The sequence below is a fragment of the Lepidochelys kempii genome, chromosome 3 (genome assembly GCF_965140265.1).
Source record: "Lepidochelys kempii isolate rLepKem1 chromosome 3, rLepKem1.hap2, whole genome shotgun sequence".
Lineage (NCBI taxonomy): Eukaryota > Metazoa > Chordata > Testudines > Cheloniidae > Lepidochelys > Lepidochelys kempii.
In genome coordinates, this window is record NC_133258.1 from 11161768 (window position 1) to 11166887 (window position 5120).

Below are 5120 nucleotides of genomic sequence, written 5' to 3' on the forward strand. Positions count from 1 at the left end.
ACCCAAGCCGGAAATGCGACCTCAAGCCCCAGTGTAAAGTTACCTTTAGAGGATGTGAGAATTGATAAACTGTGCACAGCAGTGGAAAAGAGAGATTAAGGGGTCATCATACATGATTACTGTAATTTCAAATGTGTCTTAAACTGGTACTCCCGGCTCTCAACCACTCCAGGACAGCAGCGTCAGAAAGATACTTCTAATTTAGCATCATCCTCCAAGTAGGAATCTGCTGTCTCAGAGTACAACCTGCTGGACTTTAGTGACACTACAATGAATACAGTGATGGAAGGATGACAACCTCTGCCTAATTAAGGCTAGGATAAAAAATTTCAAATGTAGATTTTGTCACATCAAGTGGATTAAAAAAAAATCCGCCTGAAATTTCTGATGTGTGGTACAATGGTAAATTGTTGCTTCAGGGAATATCATGTTCCATTGGGAGATCATGTTCCATTGAAATAATCAGAAACTTTTCCTTTTGCAAATTTCATATCGTCTTTTTGTGCACAAAAGCGGGCTTGATTCTGATCTCAGTTATGACAGTTTTATACCATTGTAACTATGATGGTGGCTTCAGTGGAGTTACCATTGATTTACAGCAGTCTGTATAACAGGAAGGAGAATCAGGCCTTACACTGGAATCCAGATTGGCTTGATTTCCTCTGCTGTCCTCAGTGTGGATGATGAGTTTTGGAAGATAGGGAGGGGGTCTCAATCCCATGCAGCTCCACAGGGTTTGTTACTCACCGTATAGTCAGTCTGTGACTGAACCCAGCTCCTCTGACACCACAAACTGAAAGGATTTGTACAAGTTGTAAAAATTAAAGATCTACCTACAGGAGTTCACTGAAATCTACAGAGATGTGTGGACCGTGGTCTATAAACAGCCATTTGAGGAAATAACATCTGACAGGGCAGTTTTCAGGTTATTTTATTTTATTTTATTTTAATTTTTTTAAAAAAATAAACAAGATGGCTTTCTAAGGGTGATGAATGATAGAAACAGCCCCCTGGCCTGCCACCTACACATCAGCAAGATTATTTCAAACCAAGTTGTTTTGGTTAAAAGGAGAGTAACAAATCTGATATGGGCGATACAAGGCTCCTCTCTGGAATTTCTCCAGCTCATGAGGTTCTTTCAAGTCCAAATGAATTGCACTTCAGGGTTCCATTGAAGCAAGATCTGATGATTTTAGAAGCAAGTGGCTGTCTGCCAGATTCGCAGAGGTCCTGCCTAGACAATCAGAACCACCATTTCCTGTAGAAAAAAAAACAGAATCAGATGTTTTGATGATTTCCCATAGAACAGGAATAATATGATGTTTGATTTCAAATGAAAAGGCACAGGAGGAATTCCCAAGTAACTCTATGGTGAGTGAAGAGGTTCCTGGTTAACTCCAGCACAGGGGATTCATTTTCCGTACTGCAACATTCTGTTACAGAGTTTTAATGCGGATACCCGTATGTATCTACACAGGTGCTGCCAATGAAAACTGTACTGCAGAAAAGGACAACACTCATCCAGGTTCAGTTGTTCTATCACACACACCTTGTGCACAGCTGAAGCTAAAATGATGGATAACTACTTAGGTGATAAATAAGTTACTCTTAAAAAATGAAGGGAAATTCCAGTCTTATATGAAAGTTGACTCCATTCTGGTAGCAGTTGCACATTAGCGGCCTGGCCTTGTGATAGCGTGGGACTCTCTGCATTCTCAGTGAATCAACCAGGAGGGTTGCCGAGCAGCTGCATGGTCACTCCAGCCTGCTTCCCTTACTCTCATTCTGAAGGCCCAAGGGGCTCCCAGCTTCACATCGCCTGCCCTTGACCTACATCTCTGATGTTTTAGTAGGTAGGAAAATCTCTCACCCTCCCAACTGCTTCTTGGGGTGCTGTACTTGATGCAAAATTAATATATCCTGACTGGGTATCCTGAATACTTTATGGCTGATATTGTGGAAACAGTCCAAACATGAATAGAAAGGAATAGAGATTTACAGTGTGGCCAGTCTAACTTTAGATAGGAACCTTGATGTTTAAACCATTCAAACAAATTAGGTATAGTGCTCACATTGATGTCACCAAGCTTTTTACAACTACCTCCCTTGGTTAAGGGCTAAGATTTTGTACTGAGCTGCTTTAAGGACGGAGGGAATCATGAGCTCTTAAATGGCTTTAAATCCTTTGTGGACTGGTGCTGTTTTAATTATATAGAAGACTGAGCACTTCCGATAATATGCCTGTGTCATATGCCTGGTCAGTGTGTCTTACATGTCCCCTCTGTGCCTGATCTAAAGCGAATAGGAGTCTATTACAGCCCCAGCTAGAGAGCTGGTCCTTCAGTGTTTAGATTCCCATGAGCTTCATTCTGGAGATGTCTGCTTCATTCCCCAATCTGTTGGGCAAGATAGCGCCGAGCACACTGATGTGTTCTACAGCATCTCCAGTCTGTAAGCTCTCATACACAAGCTACCATATTTTAATGTAGCTCCTCATATGCATTACTATTAGCAGCATCTGGACCCACATATACTGTAAGGAAGCCCAGTGACATGCTGCACAGTGCTGGTCTGACTGCAATTTTAATGAATATATTAGTTTCCACTCAAAAATTGTTCACACCAGGTCTGTCTGGAAGGACCCTTGAGTGAGCACTAGGACATGTGTCCAGTAACAATATTTTGAGTTAACTAGTTTGAAAATACTGTACCTTATTAATTTTTATACCTTCCCTTCACACACACAAACTTATATCCACCCTGAGGTGTCAGTAAACTCCAAACTCTGAGGCTTTTCTTTATTATAAAGCTGTAGCTTTACAGTTTGAAAGTTCCTGCAGACAGCAACCATTTTGTTCCCAGAATTTCATAGGTTTTAATGCCAGAAGGTACCAATAAATCTTCTAGTTTGACCTCCTGTAAGACATAGGCCATAGAATTTCCCCCAGTTACCCCTATAGTGAGCCCAGCAACTTGTATTTGATTATCTTCCACAATGCATCCATCCTTGATTTGAAGACACCAAGAGATGGAGAATATGTCATTTCCTTGGTAGCTTGTCCCAATGGTTAAACACCCTCACTGTAAACATTTTTCTGTTATTTCTAACTTGATTTGTCTGGCTTCAGCATGCAGCCAGTGGTTCTTGTTTTGCCTTCTCTACTAGATTAAAGAGTCCTTGAGAATCTGGTATTTTCTCCCTGTAAATATACTTAAGCACTTTAATCAAATCCCTGGAGACACCCACATTAGATGATGATTCCCCATTGACAAATTAATTATAATTATATTATATTATATTATATTATATTATATTATATTATATTATATTATAGTAATGTGTGCTTTACTGAGATCGTATGGTGCTAGTTTTTTACTCAGAATCTTGTGCAGTGTAAGTCAAGCTTTTTGAAATAATATAATTATGTTACATCCAGGCAGGTATCTTTATCAAATAACTTTAAAGTCATCTAAAAATAAATTAATGTTTTTTTAAGCAAGACTGAATATGCTAAAAACCCTGTTCACTGGCATTAACTATATTCCTAATCTTTAATTCTTTATTGATTGAGTCATCGTTTCTATTATTTTGCCAGGAATTGATGTCAAGCTCACTGGCCTATAGTTTCCTGGGTCATCTTGCCTGTCCTTTGTGCCCATTGGCATAACATTAACACTCTTCCCATCTTCTGGAATTTCCCCAACATTCCAAAATGTATCAAAAATGATCAGTGGAATTAAGATCTCCTCCCCCAACTCTTTGGGGATTCTGTGATGGAAGTTATCTAGGTCTGCTGATTTAAAAATATTTATCTCGAGAATATGCTGTTTAACATCCTTCTGAGTTACTAATGGACTAGATAAAAGTCATCATCCTCTTGTAATATCAGTACATCAACGTGCTTCTTTCCGCATACAGAATAGAAATATGTAGTGAACACTTCTGCCATCTATGCCTCATTATTCACAACTTTTTTCACTATCTAGAAATGGATCTGTACCATTGTAAAGATTTATTTTCTTCCTGATATTTTAATTCAATGCTTTCTTGTCCTTAGCCCTCCAAGCTATGGTTTCTTCCCTCTTGTCCTTAGCTTCCCTTTTCATATTGCTGCACTTCATTACTTCCAACTTAGATTGATTGCTATCTATTTCCTCTGTATCCATTTGTGATAGATATTGTTTTATTTCTTTCGCCTGCACTTCTCCTGCAGACTGATACACAGTAGACACAGCTTCTGCACGCTCTCCTCCAGACTTTTGTTTTTCCTGCTTGATTTTTTATTCTAAAATATAAAAGCAATGTAGACAAAGGTACGTTTGGGCCCCAATCCCTTCGTATATATGAAGCTTCGGCAGCATATGGAGGCTTTAAAAGTGCCACTAAGAGGTCTGGGGAAAATTCTTCCGAAGCATGAGCAGCACATGGTTGCCATAATAGGTCTGTGCTGTCCCTGTTGCAAATGCTGGGGTGATGCTGAAGATGTTGCTGGGAGCTGTCAGGTGTAAGGGGGCAATCCCAGCAGCACTGAGCACTGCAGAGAATCTGGGCTGCTCCAGGCTGAGGAGTAGCCCACAGGCAGCCTGGGTAAGGCTGCTATATGCAATAGAAGCCACTGGGGCAGTTCTAATGCACGCTGAGGCCACTCTGCCCCCAGGTGGCCTAGAATGTGAGCAGCACAAAATTTGCTTGAAGCCTCCTTTGACCCGTGCCCATGGGCCACATGTGCTGAGCCTCGAAGAGCATTAAACAACAGCTCAGATGTAGGAAGGAGAGGAACAGTCATTTCTGTTCACACTGCAATGTTTCCGTTGTGGAATGTTGAACTTACCTGCGACAGCACAAAAAGCGTCCAGCACATCTGCTAATGAGTTTAGAATTGAAGGGACATCTCTTATAGGAGCAGAAACCCCTGCGGGATCGACAGAGTTTGAAGGGATCCTGAGCCTCAGAGAATTCTTCAGAAAGAAAAAGAGTCAGTCATCATTCTGCAGAGCCGGGTAAATAAGCTCTGTGATTCCAAGAGGACAGGCATTTCTCATTCACTGATGCCTGGCCATGTCAGCTCTAAAGTTCAAGTCCAAAAATGTATCACAGCTTTAGAGCTACATTAGTGCTG

The 5120-nt window shown here is 40.7% G+C and overlaps 1 long non-coding RNA gene across 1 annotated transcript; it reads right to left on the bottom strand.

Moving 5' to 3' along the window:
• Positions 1-926: 926 nt before the first annotated feature.
• LOC140908111 (uncharacterized) lies at positions 927-4906 on the bottom strand. Its single transcript, XR_012157760.1, has 2 exons — positions 4833-4906; positions 927-1258 (listed from the first exon to the last, which is right to left on the bottom strand). It is a non-coding gene; the product is annotated as an uncharacterized lncRNA (long non-coding RNA).
• Between the last annotated feature and the right edge of the window lie 214 nt (positions 4907-5120).